The sequence below is a fragment of the Monodon monoceros genome, unplaced genomic scaffold, assembly GCF_005190385.1.
Source record: "Monodon monoceros isolate NGI ecotype Baffin Bay Population unplaced genomic scaffold, NGI_Narwhal_1 Super_Scaffold_5, whole genome shotgun sequence".
Classification (NCBI taxonomy): Eukaryota; Metazoa; Chordata; class Mammalia; order Artiodactyla; family Monodontidae; genus Monodon; species Monodon monoceros.
In genome coordinates, this window is record NW_021703782.1 from 89,834,519 (window position 1) to 89,860,079 (window position 25,561).

Genomic DNA, 25,561 nt, shown 5'->3' on the forward strand with positions numbered 1-25,561 from the left:
ACGAAGACCCAATGCAGCCAAAAAAAAAAAAAAAAAAAAAAAAGAACAACAGCAGTATCTATAATTTGCCAATCTTTCTGCCTTGTCCCCAGTCCCAGTGGGGGAGGAGTGGTGGAGTGAAGGAATAAACCGTGTTTCTCTCCTCACTTCACATCTCCCCAGCAAGGAGTCAGAGGTTTACAGGAGAGCAGGGTAGGGACGAGATGAAATTTAAATCCTATTTGAGATTGAAGTGTTCAAGTGACTTGGACTTTTAGTAACTTCTCAGAAGGTGTCTGGAAAGCTATGAAATCTGTCCAAGATGTAATTAAGAACTTTTTAAAAAGGCTTATTGCAGTTTTGGAGGAAAAAAATTCACATTTTTTTACTTTACCAGCTTGATTTCTCAGTGATTGATGACGATGATGACGATGACGACTATGATGATGGCTAACTGCATCAGGACAGGTTTTCTTGGATACCCGTGGCAAACTATTAAGCTTGAAAATTTTCTTATTACTTTATGCCCACCATGATGGCTATAATTATTAACACAGACAATAACAAGTGTGGGTGAGGATGTGAATAAACTGTAATACTCATATGTTACGGGTGGGAATGTAAAGTGGTGCAGCCACTTTGGAAAACAGTTTGGCAGTTCCTCAAAATGCTAAACATAGAGTTACCACACGACCCAGCAGTTCTATTCCTAGGTATCTCCCAAAAGAAGTGAAAACATATATCTGCACAAAAACTTGTCCACAAATGTTCACGCAACATTATTTGGCTATTATTATTCATAATAGCCAAAAAGTAAAAACAACCCCAATGTCCATCAACTGATGAATGGATAAACAAAATGTGATATCCCAATAATGGAATATTATTCAGCCATGAAAAGAATGAGGTACCGATACATGCTACCACATGGATGAACCTGAAAAACATTATGTAAAGTGAAAGAAACCACTCACAAAAGCCTATATATTATATAGTCCCATTTATATGAAAGGTCCAGAATAGGTAAATCTAAAGACAGAAAGTAGATTAGTGGGTTCCTAGCACTGAGTGTAGGGTGGGGTGGAAAGTGACTGCTAATGGGTACGAGGTTTCCTTTTGGAGTGACGAAAATATTCTAAATTTAGATTATAGGGATGATGGCACAACTCTGTAAATATGGTAAAAGCCATTGAATTGAACACTTTATTTTATTTTATTTTATTTTTGTGGTACGTGGGCCTCTCACCGTTGTGGCCTCTCCCGTTGCGGAGCACAGGCTCCGGACGCGCAGGCTCAGCGGCCATGGCTCAAGGGCTCAGCCGCTCCGCGGCATGTGGGATCTTCCCAGACCAGGGCACGAACCCGTGTCCCGTGCATTGGCAGGCAGACTCTCAACCACTGCGCCACCAGGGAAGCCCTGAATTGAACACTTTAAATGGGTGAACTTTACGGTGTGTAAATTATATCTCAACAAATGTATAAGAAATTAGTTTATTTTCTGCAGCTTTTGAAAATGGAACCACAATTGCCTTGGGCTTTATGCTTTACAATAAATAACCTTTACCTTTTCTCTCCATCTGGTTCCACTCACCAGTCAGTGATAGTAGCAGACAGTTGTCATTTTTCTGGCTTCCCAGCACTTGAATCCATTTCCAAGTTTGGGGAAACCCCCATTCATGAGTCTTGGCTGGATGCACCAGCCACTTCTCATTCTATAAATGGAAAACACCAGATACTTTCCAAAGGTCAGAGGCACCCAACCTAGGCTTGACCAACCTGCCCCAGACTTGTAGTTAGGCAGTAGGGATAGAGGTATAGAAGAGGGAAGAAGTAAAGAAGCGGGGAGTACATTCTGAATGTGGGTGAGAGCAGTGGCAACAAGCAGTCTTGTCCAGGGACAGTGTTTGTGTCCAGTGCCAGGCAGTGGAAGCAGTGTAAGGCATAGCCTGCTGTGCACAGCAGCCAGGGGTGATCTCACTGGATTGGTTTTTGGCTTGATTTTGGCCCTGATTGAATGCTGCTTCCTCTTCTGGTCCTGCCTGTTTTCCAAGCCTGGTTCTCCAACCTTCCTAGCAATTGAATGAGTAGGTGAATATCCTTCCAACCAATTCCTTTCCTTCCATGGTCAGTTTCTCTGCTTGCAACTAAGAATCCTTGATGCAGTCAGCAAGGCAGGATGATTTCATCCCAAAGGGTCTCCGGGATTCATCCTTCAGATTCTGGAGGCATTCATTTCTTCAGTGCCTCCTGACTACTTTGTGTCATCCGTTATCTCATTTATTCCTCAAAATAACTTAGTGTCATAGACACTATGACTGCCTCTTCCATAAGTGAGGAAAGAAGCTCATTGGAACGAACAACTTATAGATTCAAGCCCAGGCTGAGCCCAGTGTCCTTTCCTTTAGAACTTTGTGGCCCTTCTCCATTTTTACTGCCACATCTCCCCCATTATCTGCAGAACAAACGGGCCCAGTCTGTTCCTCCCTCTGTTCCTTCCTTCTTTCAATCATTGTGGGCATCATTGCCAGATTCCTTTATAAAAGTACTGTCGATCCCTTTGTACAGTAGTCTGTAACTATTCCTCTAGATGCTCAGGCCGCAGAAAGGCATTTACTGCTCACATCCCATGCTTCCTTCTTCTCTGGCCATATCTTTCACTAACTCTCAGCAAGCCCATCTCACGCCCAAAGGTCAATCCCTGTTTCCGTTTAGTCTGGCGCAATTCACTGCAGACAGTAGGCCCTCGATAAACCTCTTTAATCTGGAGACAGACTAAAGACAAAATACTGAATTCACTCCTCCATTGTAAACCCCAGATTCTATGGCAATGATGATGTGGGGAACAATAAAATAAGCATCAAGCACCATATGACAAAGTCTATTGGAATGTGATATTCTTGGCAGGAAATCACTTCAGAGTGGAAAATGTTTGCTAAATATAAACACTGCAAAGGCATGTGTACCACCAAGACTTTATTATTAGATTCCCGGGGATTTTTATTTAGAAGCTGCAGAACTTGCAAGGCTGTACAATTCCTGGAATGGAATTTAGGTTGACTTTCTGAAATCAATTCAGGCAATACTTTCATACACATGAGCGTTCTTAGAAAGTCTTTGAGCGTCTATTTTTACTCACTTATACTGGTGGCAAAAAGTCCCCAAATAAAATCATCATGAGGTTCTGCCTGCTTCCTGCTTTAGTTGCACTGGAAATCTTCCCAGGAAACTCATGGACTTTGTAATTTCTCCTCTGCCTTTCCCATTGCCATTGGGTAGTTGAAGCCCACATTCAGGGCAAGGTCTAGGATGGTATTTGTGATTCTGCCCCCAATTCCAGTGTGGAGGGGGGTGGTTTTCTTCACACCAGCAGGCAGTTCTTGGACACCAACAGGGTGTCCGAGAATTCAACTCAGTTCTGACATTATCTATCTGGTGATAGCATCAAATTCCACAGGTTAAGTCCTGTAAGACTCTGCCCCCACCTTCCACCCACTTCAGATGCTACTTGACAGCCCAAGTTATCACCAGTGCTTCTGACCCACAGTCTATAGATAGGAGGTTCCAAAACCCACTCTTTGTACTTCAGACACTTGTCACAAGTCCAGGTTGTTACCTATACTTCTGTCCAACTGGCTGGCTATAAATCTGAGGTTCTCCTAACCTCCTCCTTGGGTTCAATTAATTTGCTAGAGAAACCCACAGAACTCAGAACATGTTACTTACTAGATTACCAGTTTATTGTAGGAGGATATAACTCAGGAACAGGCAGGAAGAAGAGATGCCTAGGGCAGTGTATGGGGAAAGGTCTTGGAGTTTCATGCCTTGTCTTAGCACACTACTCTCCCCAAATCTCCAACCCAGAACTTTCTGAACCCCATCCTTTTGGATTTTTATGGAGACTTCATTACACAGACATAGTTGATTAAATCATTGGCCATTGGCAATTGCACTCGATCTCCAACCCCTCTCCCCCTTTTCAATGTGCGGAGCAGGGGGACTGAAAGTTCCACCCCTCTAATCTCACAGTTAAGTTTCCTGGCAACCAGTCCCCATTCTTAGGTGACCTGAAGGCTTTCCAAATGTTGCCTCATTAACATAATGAAAGATACATTTCCTCTCATCACAGGAAATTCTAAGGAATTTCAGTTTTAGGAGCTCTGTGCCAGAAACTGGACAAAGACCAAATATATATGTTTTATTATAAATCACAATATTCACAATATCACAGATGGTATGAACCAAAATGAGTCAAGAAGTCTGAACAGGAGAATGCAGAGGACTGGACTACACATGCCAAGGATGGACTGGAAAGCCAGGACAATGGGGGAGGGTGCTTGAGCCTGTCAAATGAGCCTTGCACAACTCCTCTTCCAACAGCACGGCTACTGGGGGGTCCAAATAGATCCTGACCATTAGCAAGAAGGATCAAAGGGTTTACAGCCCACATTCTGGGGCACTACAATGTGGCCTTTTTATTGCTGCGTCTGGCCCCAACTTTGGGCCCTGAATGTGACACTGTGAGAATGTCTGGCTAAGTTCTCATGTTAGGCCCACCTGGATGACTGACACCTGCCCCTTCTCTCCTTGTGCTTCCTCCTGCCGCCCATGTGCCTTTTCCAAGATGGCTCTCACTCCATTCTTGCTGCTATGAGCCTTCAGACCATTGAGCAACTCTCCTGGCTGTTGCTTGCTCACCTGAGCTAGGGCCTGTTGTTAAGGCCATAGCTTTCCATCAGTACTATCCTTCATAACCTCTTGCCAGGTAGAGCCTGTGCCCTTAACAGCCTGTCTTCCCACCATAAGATCCTGTAGACAGATCCTAATTTCAGACCCATGGCTGACTCCACTAGGCTCTACTCCTCAGAGAGCTGGTAGGACCTGAGGGGGCTGTCAAGGGCCCAGCCATGTGTTAAAGACTCTGTTAACCATGACTAGAAAGAATGGATCAAAATCCTAGACTGATGGACCGCAGGAATGGGGGAACACACCAAGGAGACCAAGTCGTCCATTGGCCCATAGGTGCCTTTATGAAAAATGGAAAACCACATCCCCTCTGGGTGGAACAATTAGAAAAAGGTGCTTTTCCTCTAGGTGGATACAACCTGAAGTGGGTTGATAGTGGCCCTCAAAAAGATACATCCAAGTCCTAACCCCTGAGACCTGTGGATGTAACCTTATTTCAAATAAGGGTCTTTGTAATATAATTAAGAATCTTGAAATGAAATCATCCTGGATTAATGAGGTGGGCCCTAACTCAAATGACCAGTGTCTTTATAAGAAGAGAAGAATCACAGAGGTGACACAGAGAGAACGCTATATGGTGATGGAGACAGTGATTGGAATTATGCAGTTATAAGCCAAGGAAGGACAAGGACTACTGGGAGCCACCAGAAGCTAGGAGACAGGTATGAAGGGATTTACCCTCAGAGCTTCCAGAAGGAACCAACCTTGCTGATACCTCCATTTCAGACTTTTAGCCTCCAGAACAATGAGAGAATAACTTTCCAGTGTTTTAAGTCATACAGTTTATGGTTACTTGTTACAGCAGCCCTAGGAAACTAAGATACACTCCAGGAATGGCACATGGCTTGCTGGGCAGAGTACAGACTGCTCTGAATCTCTTCCTGCCCCTCAGCCTGGTTTCTTTAAAAGGTATTGTGTTTTTAACATTCCCTTTCTGATATTTCATTGTTAGTATAAAGGAATGCAACTGATTTCTGAATGTTAATCTTGTATCCTACTACTTGGCTGAATTCATTTATTAGATCTAGTAGTTTTTGTGTGGAGTCCTTAGGGTTTTCTATATGTAGTATCATGTTATCTGCATCTGTGACAGTTTTACCTCTTCCCTCCCAATTTGTATACCTTGTATTTCTTTTTCTTGTCTGATTGCTGTGGCTAGGACTTCCAATACTTTGTTGAAGAGAAGTGGTGAGAGTGGGCATCCTTGTTCCAGATTTTAGAGGGAAAGCTTTCAGCTTTTTACCGTTGAGTATTATTTTGGCTGTGGGTTTGTCCACCCTGGTTTCTTTGAACATGGCACAGGTATACACTGCACAACCATTCACCAAGGCTGTGATGGAGACTGAGGCACCAGAGCCCAAGTCTACAGAAAGAATTAAAAAGAGTCCTTATATGGCAGTGGGAAAAGAATGAATTCTGGAGGCAGATAGAAGCCTGGGATTCCAACACAGTTACAAGTTAATAGGACCTGAGCATTATTTCTCATCTGCAAGGGAGGGAGAGGGCATTTATTGATCACCTGCTGGGAGTTTTTGTTCCTCTGACTTCACTGGATGGCTGTCAGCTTTGGATGACAATGTACAGGGCTTGGTGCCCCATTCTTCCTCAATAGAAACTTATTTCCTTTCCTCTTCCCACCTTGGGTTAATGGTATCAGTGTTCCGGGAGCAAGAAGGCTGCTTGGATCTGTGCTACAGCTTTGCTTCAGCTCAGGAATGTTTGGAACCTCTTAAATGGCAGCCAGTGGTATCTGGCCTTGGCTCCTTGCACCTTGCAGGGAGAATGAAAGTGCCCGCTGGAGAGGAGAGGGAAGGAATAAAGCAAGAACTACAATTTATAAATTCTGTTCCCCCAACATGGCCATAATGAAATCTACTCTGCATATTTATTTCATATGTAATACTGTATACATGAGTAAGTGATCTAAGACATTCTCCACGATGAACACAAGCATTTTAACCGCATTTGGTTCTCAATAGGAATTCAAGTGGGAAATGGTTTTTTTAAATTCCAGTATGCCCTTATTTGGATGTTATTGCCTTTGCCAGGCAGGGGAAATGCGTTTGTTTTCATTTAAAAATGGGAAGATGGTGGTGTTAGTCATGGGTTAGAGGAGAATGGATTCACTTTTATACCAAGTGGAGTCTGTCTGGTTATTCTGAAACATAGGGACATTCTGCATCTTCTGAATATGAACAGAAGTTTGTTGAAATATAATATTAATATGCACTATTGCGCTTCCCTGGTGGTTCAGTGGTTAAGAATCCGCCTGCCAATGCAGGGGACACGGGTTCGAGCCCTGGCCCGGGAAGATCCCACATGCCGTGGAGCAGCTAAACCTGTGTGCCACAACTACTGAGCCTGCGCTCTAGAGCCCACAAGCCACAATTACTGAGCCCGCGTGCCGCAACTACCGAAGCCCGCGTGTCTAGAGCCTGTGCTCTGCAACAAGAGAAGCCACCGCAGTGAGAAGCCCACGCACCACAATGAAGAGTAGCCCCTGCTCGCCGCAACTAGAGAAAAGACCATGTGCAGCAACAAAGACCCAGCGCAGCCAAAAATAAAAAAATAAAATAAAATTTAAAAAATATGCACTATTATTAAGAGGATTTCAATGGTTTATAAAACCCTTGTGAATCATGGTATGAGAGAGAGTTACTGAAGTGTCTCCATAGATCAAGTAATAAGATGTACACAACTTGTACATTTTTCATTTGATTATGTTTTCAGCGCTGTGTTATACCTATTTGATGGATAAAGGGAATCAAAGTCTCTGCTTTTAGAGGGGAATAATAATTGCAGTGTGACATTGGAGGGTGGCTTGTGAGTCTGAGTTGGGGAATTGTGAGAGCCCCAAGGCTGGTCCTGAGTGCCCTGGTTATAGAGGTGCTCAGGTGCCCAACATTGCAATACCCTGAGTCCAGGGACAATTAGGAGAAAGGGATGGTTGCACCTTGCACCCCTTTGAAAGCTGCCTTACTAAAGCTTATGCTCCACCAGTGGTGAAGCAAAGGAGGGCTAATGGTACATTGGCCTCTGCACCCCCCTCCTCAGCCCCACTTCCCTCCCTACCTCCCAGGTCAATCCCTAGGGAAATCTGAGCACATTTCTGTTGGATTCATCAGGGCTTTTAATGAGATGGCATTATGCTATCCAGTGGCTGGGACCTTGCAGTTCTTTCAAAGGAGGGGCCTTTCTTATCTTTATGTACATACTTGTTAATAAAGACCTTTATGGCCTTTCTTATCTTTATGTACTTACTTATTAAAATCATGGCCTTTCTTATCTTCATGTACATACTTGTTAATAAAGACATTCCAAATGAGTGGTGACTTACTGAGCTGTCACTGTGGATGTGCCTGTCCTCATGTGTGTGTATACTTGAGCGTGTGTGCATGTGTGTGAGCAAAGTCACATAACAAGTCAGCTCTAAAGGTCTTAGTTCTGTCTTCTGATCTGACAGATGCATATACGTTGGAACTATGAACTTGTTCACCCAATAAAGCAGGGGTGATATAAGAATCTTCTATGGTTTTTTTTTTTAATATTCTGTTTTTATGCCCCATTTCAGCATTCCTAGGAACTCTCAGGCAGAAGTTCATTGCTTAAAGGGTAGTTAAATAAAGATGCTAAAGGATTAGCCAGAACATTAACCATGTGTTTTCCCAGAGTTAGTGCCAATACCTACTGACAAAAGAGAAGATTAATCTCAGAACCTTTCGCTAAACTGCAGGCTGAAGCCCCAGTCACGTCTCAACATACTTGTTTGCAGGGAGGCCGTTTTATCTCTATCCAAGGTAGTATTGATAGACTTATGGAATAAGTTTTCTTCTTCTCCAGAAGCTTGTCTGCCTTCCAGTGACATGCTTTTGCAAATAATTCAGCTAGTCAAGTCCATCTGGAAACAGTTGTTTTGTTGCTTTATATCTTTATATCTTTCACGTGAAGGCTACAGAATGAGTATGGTTTGCAGAAAGATTGAGGTGTCCACAGGTAGTGTTTAATACCCTGCTGACATTCAAACAAGTCAGCACCTGCCTCTTCAGAAGTTTATGCGTTAATACGAGGAACCACAGAGGCTCGGGGTTATGGAATGCTTGCCCCAGAGGGGCTTAGAGCTCCTACGTCCACCTCCCATTTGGTGAGACATATCTTCTGAGGCTTTCCCTCTAGATGGCCTCTGCACACAGGGAAAGGGATGCTCACCACTTCACAAGGCAGCCTATTTCTATTGCTAGGCTACAATAGCACAAGGAAAGTTCTCCTGTTGAGCCGAAAAATGTTTATGCGACATTTGGTCCTAGTTCTGCTTCCTAAAGCAACACAAAAGAAATCTCATTCCCCAGGATGGACTTCGTGGTCTAGACAGATGGGTAGAGATACTGGGTTTGACCCTGCTCTGTCACTTAACTAGCTGGGCAATTTAGTATTCCTTAGAACCTTGGCTTCCTGATTTCTTAGAGGAAGATCAGAATTCCAATCACCTGGGCTGTTTGTAGGTTTTGGACCAAATAATAATACTTTTTAAGCACCCATCATAGTGCCTGGCATATCATGAGCATTTATTGAATGTTCCCCTCTGCCTTCTACTTGGCAGCTCTTCTAACACTTACAGGTAGCACGTCTGTTTCCCTTTGGTCTCCTCTTTTCCCAGCCACTAAACTGCAGATCAAAGGGATGGAGTTGAAAGTGGGGACTGGAGGGGGAAGCGGGGGCTGGGAAATGGCTAAATCAGTGTTTAGCAAAGTGTTGGCATCAACAGGTGGTGAAAAGGATTATTTTTAGATAGCACTTGGATGATCGTTTTACAATTTAAATTTAAATCTATTTAAATGATATATTTCGTAGTTGTCTTCAATTATGGCAGGTGATACTATTTATTTCTGGTGTGATAGTGATACAAAGTTTGCTTTAAAAATAAGTTTCAGAATAAAGGTGAATCAAGTACCCCCCCAAAGCTCTTATTATTATCTTGTTTAAAATCAAATGAATTTTAAATCAAATCCAAACAAATCTAACTCTGGTTCAACATCTCATTAGCAAAAGCCAATCTGAAAAGGCTAGATCTTCTATGATTCCAACTATATGAGATTCTGGAAAAGGCAAAACTGTGGAGAGAGTAAAAAGATCAGAGGTTGCCAGGGATTCAGGGGGAGGGAGGGATGAATAGATGGAGCACAGGGGATTTTTAGAGCAGTGAAACTATTCTGGGTAACACTATAATGGTAGATATATGTCATTATACAGTTGTCAAAGCCCATAGAAGGTACAGTGCAAAGAGTGAACCCTAATGTAAGCTATGAACATTAGTTAAGAATAATGTATCAGGGCTTCCCTGGTGGCGCAGTGGTTGAGAGTCTGCCTGCCGATGCAGGGGACGCGGGTTCGTGCCCCGGTCCGGGAAGCTCCCACATGCCGCGGATCGGGTGGGCCCGTGAGCCATGGCTGCTGAGCCTGTGCGTCCGGAGCCTGTGCTCCACAGCTCCGGGAGAGGCCACAGCAGTGAGAGGCCCGCGTACCGCAAAAAAAAGAAAAAAAAAAAAGAATAATGTATCAATATTGGCTCATCACTTACAACAAATGTTCTACATTAATGCAAGATGTTAATCATAGGGGAAACTGGGGGTGGGTAAGTGAAGGTGTATATGGAAACTCTCTGTACTTTCTGCTCAATTTTTCTGTGAGCCTAAAACTGCTCCAAAAAATCTTTTAATTAAAAGAAAAATCTCATTAGCTAGGCAGATCACCAGTCTGTTTATTCATTTCCATTATGTCCATTTACCTGGAGGAGACTTCATGTCAAAAGCCAAATTAATCACATTTCCCCCCATAGTGGTGCTGCTACCCGGGTACCACCAATTGCCACCCTTTGAGGTCCTCAGACTTATCTTAGAGAATACTGTGCCCCTATTCCTCCTCAATTTACTACATGCAGTTTATTATTAACTCCTCCTTTTCCTCCCCACCCCCACCTCTTCCTCTTCCTCTCTCCGAAATCTCAGGCCTGTTCAATTTACACAGCTATTGCCATGGACTAGGAGTTCTCATCTCCCCAAGCCTGGGCTACTCTGACAGCCTCTTGGGTGGTCTTCTTATCTTTAATTTCTCCTCCATTCTAAGATTATCCACCAACATCTGTTAAAATAATGGGCCAATGTCAATTTCATCCTAGTTCTCCAATGCTTGAGAATGTACACATCTCTGTTCCCAATCATCCAAATGGAGGCAATGATCAAAGATGTGGATATTACATGTGCTCCCCAGGTCAGGACAGGGACCTGGATGAAGACTGGCCACAAGCTGATCCAACAAAGATAATTAATTAGCAAGGATGCTAAGGGGTATGCCCAGGCTGAGGCTCTCATTCCCCCACCCACTGCCGGGAGTGTTGGTAGCTGGTAGCTCTCAGGTGAGTACCTACCTAAGAATTGCTCTCACCTGAAGACAGCCACCTCTCAGGGCTAGACCACACCCTGTGACTGGTGGATAAAGAGGTATCTGGGCGCTACCTCCTTGCCTTGAAGCAGGACATTTCAGAAGAGCCATCCAGGCGCTAGAGTCCCCCTCCATGGGATTGGCTGCCTGTGTTGTGACTGCATCACAGTTCAGTTCTCCTCCACTTCCCCACAGTTCTTGCTTCCCCGTGAACCATCCAGTAAACTTCCTGCACACAAGTCTCCATCTTGGCATCTGCTTTGCAGGGAACCACGTCAATGACAGCATCCAAGGTCAGTTAGACTCTAAGTCTGTGCTGTTCCACTGATGTACACTATCCTTCCAAGACAGACGGGTGTTGGGGGGGAAATAACTGATACTTGTTGAATACCTTCTAGGTTCCAGGTGCTGTATTAGGATATTTTATTTATAGGAGTTCTACTCCTTACATTAACCCTATGACATAGGCCTGCTTTCTAGATAAGAATACTAAGATTTAAAAATCTTGGGAACGTGCAGAAGTGGTCCAGTCAAAAAGATGTTTGGACTTAGGGAAGTCCAGTAAGTGGTAGCAGGGAGGGAAAATGACAGCACACGAGTGACTCGGTGCTGAATTCTCATGTACTCCTTTCTGCCCAGGGACAAGTTTCGTGCCAGGAGATGGAGGCTGCATGGGGCCAGGAGGGCTGGGCCATCGTCCTCCACAACCAGCTCAAACTGTCTCTCGTCCCAGGACCCCAGTCTCACTCCCTCTCCTACACAGGAGCCCTCCATTCCAAGCCAGCTTCTCTGCTTTCTGTCCCTTTCACTAAATGTAACTCAGCTCAGCACCTGCCTGTTATCTGTGCCTTGTTTCTTCTTCAGAAATGCCCATTCATCCGCCCATGCCATTATATCCATTTCAGTTTGTTTAAAAATGTATCTCCTTCTAATACTAGCCCCAGGTAAAGAATTCGCCTCCCCAAGTACTTAAACCCTCAGTGTGGTTATAGCTGTTCTCTCATTAGTCATATCTTGTAGGAGGTTGCCTTTCAAGTCTGGAAAGCTTCTTTTGATGAGTTTGAAGATTTGGTTGGGGTGGGAGCTCTAATCTCATGTGCATCCTGAATTAATCAAGAAAAGGGCACAAGAAGCTAAATGTATATTAAATCTGTTATACGAAAATTCAGATTTGGGGATACTGGCTTAGAGGAAAGAGCTCTGGTTTCCTACCCATTTCCCCAAATCTGGATTCTGGTGCCTGATGCAGGTACAGTTATCACAGGGGGTAGGAACAGAGCAAGAGCCCAGGCTTTGTTTGAGGTTTAGCAGGTCCAGAAGAGAAGAAAAGACCAGACCAGTTCAATCTCACCAGGCAGGCAGAGAAGCCAGTGCAGTGAGGGGGGTGGGATGGGAATCTGAAATGTTCTTTCAATACTGTGTCCTGGGAAGATAGGGGATGGCCTCTCTCTTCCATGGACATATGATGAAAGGGGTACACTGCCTTCCCATCCCCCTCTTGAGCAGATGTGGGTTGTACTGAGTCAACTAGAATGTACGCTCCTGGAGGGCAGCACACTTCTTCCTCCACTTCTGCTGTGCCCTTGCTCAGAAGATCAGAAGTGCCTCGAGCGTGACATTACTACATGTCACTTTTACGTAACAGCAATGCTCCTTAGAATATTAGACCCCAGAATACCAATTTTCACCAACTTTGTGAAGCAGATATATTCTTCTCTATTTATTAACCCATCTATGGTGCCCATGTGATTTCTACATATTTTTCGGATGCTCTTGGGCCTGGACTTTTCTGCCAGGTTGACTGGAATGGCTAGAACATTTTATCGTCTGCAGCTGGGGAATCACTGAACTGTCTGAATATTTTCCTGTGTGAGTGATTCTTATGTCAGCCAAGGCAGAAGTAAGATTTTAAATAAGCCCAGACTGTTCCATGATGTAATTCTAGGAGTGAGAATTGTGTGAAAACGTGAAAAAGTAAAGGTTTTTATTGTGATAATTCTGTGAGAATTTTCTCCCCTTTATGTCACATCACTGCCAAGAAAGTCTTAACATGTCTTCCTATGTTTATAATATTGTCAGGGATTAAAAACACATGAAGCAGAGCATGTCTGTGCATGATTCCCATTCAGTCCCCAAGGGACACATGAATTTCATGTCAAGATCTGTTGTCTGGATCCCACTTAAGATGGCATAGGGGTTGCCAGGTAAAATCAGGATGGCCACTTACATTTGAATTTCAGATAAACAACAAAAAATTTTTTTAGGGTAAGTAGGTCCTACACAGTATTTGAGACATACTTATACTAAAAAGTTATTTATTGTTTATCTGAAATTCAAATATTAATGGGCATTCTGCATTTTTACTTGCTAAATCTGGCAAGTGTAGGCTGGCAAAAACCTGAGAAGACCGCTTCCTCCCTCCAAGGAGAAAACCAGGTCATGGGGGAAGGTTTTAGTCAGAGCAAGGGAGAAAGAGCATGTTTCTTTTTTTTTTTGCGGTACACGGGCCTCTCACTGCTGTGGCCTCTTGCGTTGCGGAGCACAGGCTCCGGACGCACAGGCTCAGCGGCCATGGCTCACGGGCCCAGCCGCTCCACGGCATGTGGGATCTTCCCGGACCAGGGCACGAACCCCTGTCCCCTGCATCGGCAGGTGGACTCTCAACCACTGTGCCACCAGGGAAGCCCGAGGATGTTTCTTTTTAAAAAAATTATTTTATTAAAGTATAATTGATTTACAATGTGTTAATTTCTGCTGTACAGCAAAATGATTCAGTTATACATATATATACATCCATTTTCATATTCTTTTCCATTATGGTTTATCACAGAATATTGAATATATTTCCCTGTGCTATAGCAGGACCTTGTTGTTTATCCATTCTATATATAATAGTTTGCATCTGCTAGTCCCAACTCCCAACCCATTCCACCTCCACTCTCCCTCCCCCTTGGCAACCACAAGTCAAGAGCTTGTTTTTAGTGGTAGCCAAGAAGGTCAAAGTAATGCCCCATCATAATGTGTTCTCCCTTTGAAAAACAGAAACAATTTGGGAAGGTGGTTGTAAACAATAGACTGTGGAACATGGAGCATAAGACCAATGGCCCCTCATGTGTACATCTAGAAAATTAGTTGGTCAATGTGGACACGTTCAACCCCTGGTTGTGCTGGCATCCTAACCATAGGCAGAGGAAGGAAGAAGGATGAGGTTACAGGGAGTCAGGATTGCAGAGCTGGCTTGACTGAAGGAATGGCTCCTGATGGGATGTCTGGTTGTCTAACATCCAGTGTTGAAAGTGACATGGCAAACTTGCCCTTGGTTTGGGCTGGCAATAAAACCCAATGAGAGTAAAATAGATAGCTAGTGGGTAAAATCGATAGCTAGTGGGAAGCAGCCGCATAGCACAGGGAGATCAACTCGGTGCTTTGTGACCACCTAGAGGGGTGGGATAGGGAGGGTGGGAGGGAGGGAGACGCAAGAGGGAAGAGATATGGGAACATATGTATATGTATAACTGATTCACTTTGTTATAAAGCAGAAACTAACACACCATTGTAAAGCAATTATACTCCAATAAAGATGTAAAAAAAAAACAAAACAAAAACCCCAATGAGATCCAGAATGGCAGGCCAGTCACGAGAGAAAGGCCTGGTTCCTTAAGAGAGAGGTTGGCAAGAGTTTGGATAAGAGTTAGGACTCATGTCTCAGTGGGGACCTGGAAAGCATGGCAGGCAATGGTGAAAGAAGCTGGTGACTAGAGCAAGGGTGTTAATGAAGACAATGGCTTGAGGCTTTCGGACTTTGGGGCTTCTCCCAATGCTGAAGGGCCCTGCTGAGGCAGCCTGTGTGATTCTGGCTCTATCTCAGGAGTGGAGCTGAGGCAGCTCATGTCCTGTCTGTGGGCAGGCTGGCCAGGGTCCAGGAGGTGCCCGGCCCAGGAGACTGATGGAAGAGCCAAGATCTGAATAGCTCAGGGGAGCCTGGAGGAACAGCCACAGAATTGCCTTTGTACCAGGAAGGTGTGTGGGGTAGAGAACAGGCTGTGTACCAGACACCGTTTAAAGAAAGCAGCAGAAATAGTTGGAGATGCAGGGCTGACTGAAACAGGAAAGTACAGGCCAAAAAGGCAGGTGAGTCATTGTATAAAGATAGCACTAGAAGCCACGAAGGTCTTCTTCCTTTGAAAAACAGAAACAATTCTCAAAAGGTGGGAATAGGCTTTGTAGACTGCGTGTGATCTCTGGCTAGGCTCCCATGCTCAGCAGGAACCTGTCCTAAAAAGGCTTTGACTGGGGAGAGCTTGTAGGTGGAGAAGCCTAAGCCCTCAGCAGAAAGGCCCATGTTTCCATTAGGTCTAAGGTCTCAATTGATTAATTGAATTTAATGCCTTGTGTAAAGTCATAGACATAAATCCAAGAACACTTGGTGCCTCAAAGCTAACAAAGAAGAGAGTTTCAGGGAAATGGATGAGAGATTACAAGAGAGAAAGTAGAGGAGATAAAAGAAAAGATAGGGAAAGAGAGAAAGAGACCACACAGACTTGGGAACATTCTTTATCTTTAATTGCACTGATTTATACATTTTGACTGAACATTCTGACGATGAGTCTTTGCTAGACTTTGTTACCTTATTTTTTCGTATTTAAGTTAAATTTTACACAAAAATGTTTGCAGTACGATTACCAACTTCTACAAGGCATTCCTTACTTGTGTTGCTTTCTACTAAGTTGATTTATATTAAAATGTTGAAAACATCACTGTCTGGATGTGGACAGTGTTGGCCCTAAATGTTTCTTAGTGTAACTTCTAAATGTACTTCTAAACACCCAGGTATTTAGCAGTTGAGAAATGCTCCCCTCAGACGCATGCTTTCCGTTGCCCCGTGAACCTGAACTTTTCCATCCTAGGCCTTGGTATCAATGTGTGGTCCCTGGTTAAATGGTGTTTTCCTCTCATGCGCTTTTTGTATTTACCACATCTCTGTTTACAATCTTCAGTGTAAAACAAACTCTTTCAAAATGATTTTTCACACGGCTGGTGTTGAAACTGAGGCAGACACACGTTGTTCCGGCAAGGAAAAATATACTACCGGGGGTAAAATGAAAACATTCATTTTCCAAATTCAAGGCTGAAGTCTGGAATTTCATCATCCCATAAAAATAAACCATTTGAAAATTACTTAATTCATCACTGATTCAGTCTGGAAATTAGATATCAGGGAACAAAGACAATAAAGCTCTGTTAGTTGGCATGAAAAGGCCAGAGTGTGTTTAGTTTAAGTGTTTAGGTTAATAGACCATCCCTGGGTGTTTGCAGAAAAGTTCAGTTTCAAAGAAGGCTCTGACAAGTCAGCAAGGTGTAGTGCTGAGAGCGTGAGAGCACAGGACTGGGAATCTAATTCCAGCTTCTAAGGCTGATTTGTATCATCTAAGGCATGTCTCTTAACCTCAGGTCCTGATGTCTTCACCTGTAAATGAGAGATAGTCAGTGGTATGGTCTGAATGTCTGTGTCCCCCAAATTTCATAGGTTTAAACCTAACCCCACGGTGATGGTATTAGGAGGTGGGGCCTTTGGAAGGTGATTAGCTGATGAAGGCAGAGCCCTGATGAATGCGATTATAAGAGTAGCCAGAGAAATCTCCCTTGCCCCTTCTGCCATGTGAGGTTATAGTGAGAAGATGGCTATCAATGAGGAAGCAGGCTTTTACCAGACACTGAATCTGCCAGTGCCTTGGACTTCCCAGCCTCCAGAACTGTGAGATGTAAAATTCTGCTATTTATGAGCTACCCAGTCTATGGCATTTTTCTTATAGCATCGCAAATGGGCTAAGACAGAGAGTTAAGGTTTTTCCCAAATTCTAGATTACACACACACACACACACACACACACACACACACACTCAAATTCCCTAAACACTAAGGCATTTGAGTAGTAGTATCTGATGATTCACTTGGTATTTAGGGTCTTGCTGTAGATAAGGGCACCAATATGAATGTTAGCTGTGGTGTGGATGAAATGCCTGGGTGAGAATGGAGATTTTGAGGACCAAAGGCAAGATCAATGCCTCTGAATTCTCTAAATGATGCGGCACACACAGAAAACTGAGGCAAACAGATGAGGATGCTCAAGCCTAAGCCAACTGGCCATAGCGCTTAGCTACCCAAGGCTCTTCCCAGGTGCCCCAAGGGCCGAGAAGATTGATATCTTGGGCATCAACTTATAACCCAGTCATTCAGCATGTCCTATACTAGAAAACAGAACGTACTATAGAATGGAGAGTGATGGTTTACACAATAAACATGATACTCCTTTTAATTTTTATTCTTCTTATTTTAAAAATTCCAGAATGAAGGAGGAGGAACACAATTGAAAGGGATGAGATAATAAATTCAGTTGGTGACACACCAATTCTGAGGCATTTGAAACATTTGAGTTCAGATATTGAGATGCTAGGTGGATACCCAGATCTGGAAGGATGTCAGGGCTAGAGAGAGTGTTGGAAGTCATTAGCTTGTATAGATGAGATTTGAAGCCATGGACAAGATTTCTCTAAGAGAATGAGAAGAAGCCAAGGATGGGCTCAGGGGAACACTAATATTTAAGGGGCTGATAAAAGAGAAGGAGCTAGCAAAATATATAGGGCTTATTTGGAGCTTTTTACAAGGTGATTTAATGTCATTTCATAAGCAAAAAATATAAGACAAATTGATATCCAAGTATAGATATGATTTGTGTTATGTAATGACATACATAGATATAAGCAAGGGCACACACATATGGTGGATTTGTTTATTCATTCACTCATTAACAGTAAATGCATTCATTCTATCAATAAATGATTACTGCGTGCCTACTATGTGCTTGGAATTATTCTAACCATTGGGGATACAACAATGAACAAAACAGGTCAAGTCCCTTCCTGAATGGAGTTTTATGTGGCACACCACACCACACTACACACACACACACACACACACACACACACACACACACACACTCCCCACTAAATACTTTACAGCCTCTTCCTCGCGAGGTACAGCAGAATGTAGATGGGTTTGTATTTTTACTGAGCCAAGATTCTTTATCCTCCTAAAGGATTGCCTGTCATCACCACCAACATATTGCTTTGGCCCCATTGTTGTATTTGTCTTTTATTCACTTAAAAGGTTAACTGGATGGTTGAATTACAGGATTCTAGCCAAAGTGTGCTTCCCATAAAGGAGTTCCCAGCTCATAAGTAAGCTGAGCTGGTTTGGCATCTGTCTTACATTACTAAGGAGCTGGGCATTTGCAGGCTGAGCTCATACTGCAGAGGCATCGGCAAGACCTTGATCTGCCTTCACACCATAATTGCTGGATGACAGGGGAGCAGCGGAGGTCATGGTTCAAATCTGAGATGGCAGGTTCTGAGGACAAAGCCTTCAGGGACCATTTTCTATTTGAAACTCTTTCATTTTAATTCATTGTCAGAATATTCTAACTCCAGGTCTTCCAACTCCAAACAAGTGAAAGCAAATCTACCTTTTCTTTCCACCTTATCATTTCCTCCGGAGTTTTTTGTTAAAATTTTCTCAGATAATTAGGAGAGCATAGATCTTTTCCATTTCTGGGCCAGTATGTTCTGGGTCCCCATTAGCTAATAAGCCAACTCCATCTCTAGAATTTTCTATTTCTATTAATGACACTATCCACTGGTGTCTCTAATCTTACTAGTTCTTTAAAGTAATTTCCCATCCAAGAAACTTTTCTTACTCTCTGTCCCTTCTCCATTGTCTGGTGGAGACCGAGTTGAAAGCGTATTGGAGATGGGAAGGAGAGTCTTTATGGGTGAGAAAATACTACATTATGCGCAAAGCGTTGGCTGCCCTGTCCTTTTTATTAATGAACTTGGAATAACCCTTGCTTCTTTTCTCTTCCATCATCTATCATATCCAATTAGTTATATATGAAGTCAGTTTCTTTAAATACTGTTTACACATGAATTCTTCAGCCAGTAACTTTCAATGAATCCCTATTACAAATTAGAATCCAATACATTAACCTACTGCTTGACCCAATGATTAACACTTTTAGGAACTTATCTTACAAATATAGTCACACTCATGCAAAAACACCTGTTTGCAAAAATTATTTATTGTAGCCTTATATGTAATAGCGAAAGACAGGAGATAACTTAAATGTCCATTAATTAGGGAGTGATTAAATAAATCATGATTCATTCATACGGTAGATTACTAGGCAGATATAAACAGGAAATTCTTTATATTCTGATGGTAATGATCTCTAAACTATACTGTAAAATGGAAAAAGTTAATCTTTGTGAAAAAAGGATACACATGCAATATTTTCTTCTTTATGCATTTAATGTCCCTGGAAGCAACACAAGCAACATCAGTTGCCTCTGGAGTGGAGAGTTGGGTGATTGGGAGATAAGAGTGAGAGGGGCCTTTTCACTATAATATACATTGATACCTTTTGATTTTTGAGCCATGTGAACTCTTAGAAATACATATACATGTACATACATATATACGCTTTAAATTTTAAAGTCCTTCATCTAGCATTTCAGGCCTTCACAATCTGGCCCTTGATGACATTTGCAACCATATTTCTAGAATACCACATTTTCCCCTGCAGAAGACCTCTCCTCTTGCCACACTGGTCTGCTTAAACATCTGTCTCATGCATACTTCCATCTAGATCCTTTCAAAGTTGAATTGCCAGGTTCCAGTTCTGGTTTCACCCAACCCATGGGTCTTGACTTAAAGGAGGCAAATGAGGTATAACAGCAAAACTTGTCCTGTAGGGGCTTCCCTGGTGGCGCAGTGGTTGAGAGTCTGCCTGCTGATGCAGGGGACACGGGTTCGTGCCCCGGTCCGGGAAGATCCCACATGCCACGCAGCGGCTGGGCCCGTGAGCCATGGCCGCTGAGCCTGCGCGTCCGGAGCCTGTGCTCCGCAACTGGAGAGGCCACAGCAGTGAGAGGCCCGCGTACCGCAAAAAACAAACAAACTTGTCCTGTAGAGGGTGACTCCACCAATCTAAACACCTGCCTGCCGCAGCTCTGCCTCTGTGGAAGTGAATTTAGAACTAATGCCAGTACCAGATCCCCTCTGACCAGAGCCCAATGCCACCTTTCTCCTTTTCCTCTAGGATGATGTACATGTGGAGGGCTATTCCTGCAAGGTGAGGTTCTTTAGTCTCCAGAAGGAAATCCCCATCCTGTCTAACACTAGATCTCTGCGGACACCAGGCAAGATGTTGCTCAGCAGGCCTGACGGTGCCCATGTGGTTTGATGTCCTTTCAGAACTTGCCTTGACCCAAAAAGGAGTCCCCTTTCCAGCTAATGCCATATCCTGCAACTCTCTGTGATGTTGCTTGGCAGGTCTTCATTGGTGCTAATTTCATAAAGTCTGGATCCCAGAGACTTTTCCTAGTACAGAAGCTTATGCCTTTCAAGTGGGACTTTGCCCCTAAAATGGCAAAACTCTATCTGCATACTCTCTAGGCCTACCAAAACAGTAGCAGGTACAATGTGATAGTGGAATAATAATCATGTAGTGATAGCTAACAAACATTTAAGTGCTCACTGTGTGCCAGGCACTGGTCCAAGCACTCAACATGCACTAACTCATTTAATCCTCACAGTAACTCTATGTAGTTATTTTTACAGATAAAAAAACTGAGACCCACAGAGGTCAAATCGCTTGCCCAAGGTCACACAGCTATAAAGTGGAGAAGCTGGGATTTGAACCCAGGTAGTCTGTCTCTGAAACCCTTAAACACCAAGCATGCTATACCAAGTGTCTTGCAAGCTGTTAACAATACAGTGACCTTCTTGGAATGACTTTTTGATCTCCATCAAAAACACCCCTCTTTGGAGCCACTCACTTTCAACTTGACTTAATGTCCAAGGTCTCACACAGCTAATAAGTGGCAGAACCAGGGTTTAGAGCAAAGCAATCTGGATCCTGAGGCCAGGCATTTGATCATTATGCCAGACTGCCTCTCTGAAGCAGAGAGGCTGGGGTGATGGACCCTTTATTACCAGTAAGACCTTGACCCGAACCCTAGTGTTCAGCCTGGCAAGAGTAGGACTGTGGTTCCTCCATGTAGGTTTGAAGATGCCCCTTGTCCTAGGGCTTCATCACATGGCCTGGTCAGTAACCTCAGACTGGACCCGTCCATTGTACTCCCTTTTTGAAGTGTGGGTGGGAGGTCTTATCCTTGATCATAGGCCCATTGGTGGAGAGGAGGAGATGGGGTTGGGTGAGAAGAGTTGATGAAAGTCTCAAGCTCTTTTAATATCCACCAAAAGGTCTACTTCCCCCAGGCATCCATGCCTACCCACTCAGCCTTGGTGATCTCCTCCCCTGAACTCCTGTAGTCTAATTGTGACTGCCCACAGCAGTTCCCATAGCTTTGCGTGGCCACTCGCCTTGGCCACGTATGATGGTGCTGTGCTCCCCAACCAACTCAATACATTTATGCTTTCAAAAATATTTATTGAACACCACCTTGATACCATGCCACCAGGTGGCAAAAAGATGATCAAGACTCCATTCCTGCCCTCTAGGAACTCATGGACCAATAAAGTAACGATTATATTTAAGTGAAGATGTCGTCACTGAGATGAGTGAGACATAGAAGAGAGACCTCCTAACTCTGCATGGGGGGATCAGGGAAAGCTGCTAAGAGGAGACTGACCTTGACATGAGTCATGAGGATATGAAAGGAGCTTTTCAGGGTGATAAGTGGAAAAAGAACAAGGGAAAGAGTATCCAAACAGGAAAGCATTTCAGGAGAATTACAACTAATTCAGTTTAGCTGAAGTACACAGCACTTATAAAGAAGGAAAGGAGATGGGGAGGGATCCATAGGCATGAGCTAAAACAGCACAAATTCCTCCTGAATGTAAGCTTCTTAATGGCGGGGATTTTTGTCTATTTATTGATGTATCCCTGGTGCTCCACAGTGCCTGGCACAGGGGAGGCACACAGTATGTTTATGTTGTGTATGAAGAAAAATGAATGTATGTCAGGTCCAGAAATTTGGACTTTGTCTTTAAGGGTTATTTAACAATTTTAGGTAGATGAGTAATGTTGTTAGAAATTCATTTTGGGTAAGCATGCAATCACTGAAAAATGAATACAAGAGCTCAAAATGAAGGCTGGATACAAAATAAACATGCAAACATCACCCATTTATACATACATGTACTTGCCAGTAAAAAAATAAATAACAATAAAACTGTAAAATAACAAGTAAAATAAGAATGTGCAAGATGTACATTAAGAAAACTATAAAACTTGATAGAAGAGTAAAAAGAAGGCTTGACTAAATAAAGAGAAACACCATGTTCTGGACAGGACGACTCAGTATTGTAAAGATGTCATGCTTCCCTAAAATAATATATAAATTTAACACAGTTTCAGTTAAAATCCCAGTAGGATTTTGTGGTACTTGACAAATAGCTTTTAAAATTCATTTGTGTGTATAAATGAATGAGGACAGCCAAGAAAAACTTGAAAAACCAAGAAAAATGAGAAGGGACCTTGCTTAATCAGATCAAAGGTCACTATATAAATCTATGGTAATTAAAACAGTATGGTACTGGAGCAAGAACACACAGAAAAATGGAACAGAGTAGGATATCCAGAAACAGAATCATGTGTGCATATGATTATGGCTAATATTTATTGAGTACTTACTATGTGCTTGGCACTGTTCTAAGCATTTTGTATTACTCATTTAATTCTCACAAAACTTTATGAAGTAGGTCCTATTGTTATTCCCATTTTATTTTTATTTACTTATTTATTTTTAATATCTTTATTGGAGTATAATTACAATGTTATGTTATTTTCTGCTGAACAACAAAGTGGATCAGCTATATGTATACATATATCCCCATATCCCCTCCCTCTTGAGCATCCCTCCCACCCTCCCTATCCCACCCCGCTAGGTCATCACAAAGCATTGAGCTGATTTCTCTGTGCTATGTGACAGCTTCCCCCAACCATCCATTTTACATTTGGTAGTGTATTCATGTCCATGCCACTCTCTCACTCCATCCCAGTTTCCCCTTCCCTCCTTGTGTCCTCAAGTCCGTTCTCTATGTCTGTATCTTTATTCCTGCCCTGCCACTGGTTTCATCAGTACCGTTTTTCTAGATTCCATATATGTGCATTAGCATATGGTGTTTGTTTTTCTGTTTCTGACTTACTTCACTCTGTATGACAGACTCTGAGTCCATCCACCTCATTACAAATAACTCAGTTCCGTTCCTTTTTATGGCTGAGTAATATTCCATTGTACATATGTGCCACATCTTCTTTATCCATTCATCTGTTGATGGACATTTAGGTTGCTTCCATGTCCTGGCTATTGTAAATAGTGCTTCAATGAACATTGTGGTACATGACTCTTTTTGAATTATGGTTTTCTCAGGCTATATGCCTAGTAGTGGGATTGCTGGGTCCTGTGGTAGTTCTATTTTTAGTTTTTTAAGGAATCTCCATACTGTTCTCCATAGTGGCTGTATCAATTTATATCCCCACCAACAGTGCAGGAGGGTTCCCTTTTCTCCACACCCTCTCAAGCATTTATTGTTTGTAGATTTTTTTGATGATGGCCATTCTGACCGGTGTGCAATGATACCTCACTGTGGTTTTGATTTGTATTTCTCTAATGATTAGTGATGTCGAGCATCATTTTATGTGTTTGTTGGCAATCTGTATGTCTTCTTTGGAGAAATCCAATGGCATTTTTCACAGAACTAAGACAAAGAATTTTACAGTTTGTATGGAAACACAAAAGACCCTGAATAGCTAAAGCAATCTTGAGAAAGAAAAACGGAGCTGGAGAAATCAGGCTCCTTGACTTCTGACTATACTACAAAGCTACAGTAATCAAGACAGTATGGTACTGGCACAAAAACAGAAATATAGATCAATGGAACAGGATAGAAAGTCCAGAGATAAACCCATGCACATATGGTCACCTTATCTTTGACAGAGGAGGCAAGAATATACAATGGGGAAAAGACAGCCTCTTCAATAAGTGGTGCTGGAAAAACTGGACAGCTACATGTAAAAGAATGAAATTAGAACACTTTCTAATACTATACACAAAAATAAACTCAAAATGGATTAAAGACCTAAATGTAAGGCCAGACACCATCAAACTCTTAGAGGAAAACATAGGCAGAGTACTCTATGACATAAATCACAGCAACATCTTTTTTGACCTACCTCCTGGAGAAATGAAATAAAATAAAAAATAAATGGGACCTAATGAAACTTCAAAGCTTTTGCACAGCAAAGGAAACCATAAACAAGGCAGAAAGACAACCCTCAGAAGGGGAGAAAATATTTGCAAATGAAGCAACTGACAAAGGATTAATCTCCAAAATATACAAACAGGTCATGCAGCTCAATATCAAAAGAACAAACAACCCAATCCAAACATGGGCAGAAGACCTAAATAGGCATTTCTCCAAAGAAGACATACAGATTGTTATTCCCATTTTACATATAATAAAGCACATGTAGATGATGCTACATGCAAGCCAGTGAGTGGTATCCAGGCTTTATGACTCAAAGCCTTCATTTTGTTTTATTTTATTTTATTTTGTGTGGCTATAGTTGAATTTATTTCTATATAGTATTCCATCATAAAAATATAACCCATTTTACTTATACATTCCCTTACTGATGTACATTGGGTTGTTTCCAGTTTGATGATTTTCCAAAGGACACTGCTCTGAACATTAATGTCCAAACACATGTACACATCTGTGTTGGGTATAATCCTAAGAGTGGAATTGTTGGGCCATAGAGTATGTGTACGTCCATCCTTTGGAGATACTGCCAAGGAGTTTTCAAAGTGGAATGAACAATTTATACTCAAACAGCTGTGTATGAGAATTCCAGTTGTTCTACGTACTCATCCACACTTTGTATTGTCAGGGTTTTTTATTTTAACCCTTGTGGTGTATGTGTAGGGGTATCTCACTGTGGTTTTTTATTTTTGTTTTATTGAAGTATAGTTAATAAACAATGTTGTATTTGTTTCTGATGTACAGCAAAGTAATTCAGTTATATTTATTCTTTTTCAGATTCTTTTCTGTTATAGGTTATTACAAGATATTGAGTATAGTATATAGTATAGTACAGTATCCCTGTGCTATACAGTAGATCCTTTTTGTTTATCTATTTTATACAAAGTAGTGTATATCTGTTAATCCCAAGCTCCTAATTTATCCCTCCCCCACTTCCCCTTTGGTAACCATAAATTTGTTTTCTGTGTGACTCTTTCTGTTTTGTAAATAAGTTCATTTGTATTATATTTTTAAGATTCCACATATACGTGATATCATACGATATCTGTCTTTCTCTTT

General features: G+C 42.4%; 1 protein-coding gene across 6 annotated transcripts in view; it reads left to right on the forward strand.

The window, feature by feature from the left end:
- LOC114884001 (A-kinase anchor protein 2) overlaps positions 1–25,561 on the forward strand; it is a 495,611-nt gene that overhangs the window by 43,593 nt on the left and 426,457 nt on the right. The gene's annotated exons all lie outside the window — the stretch shown is intronic.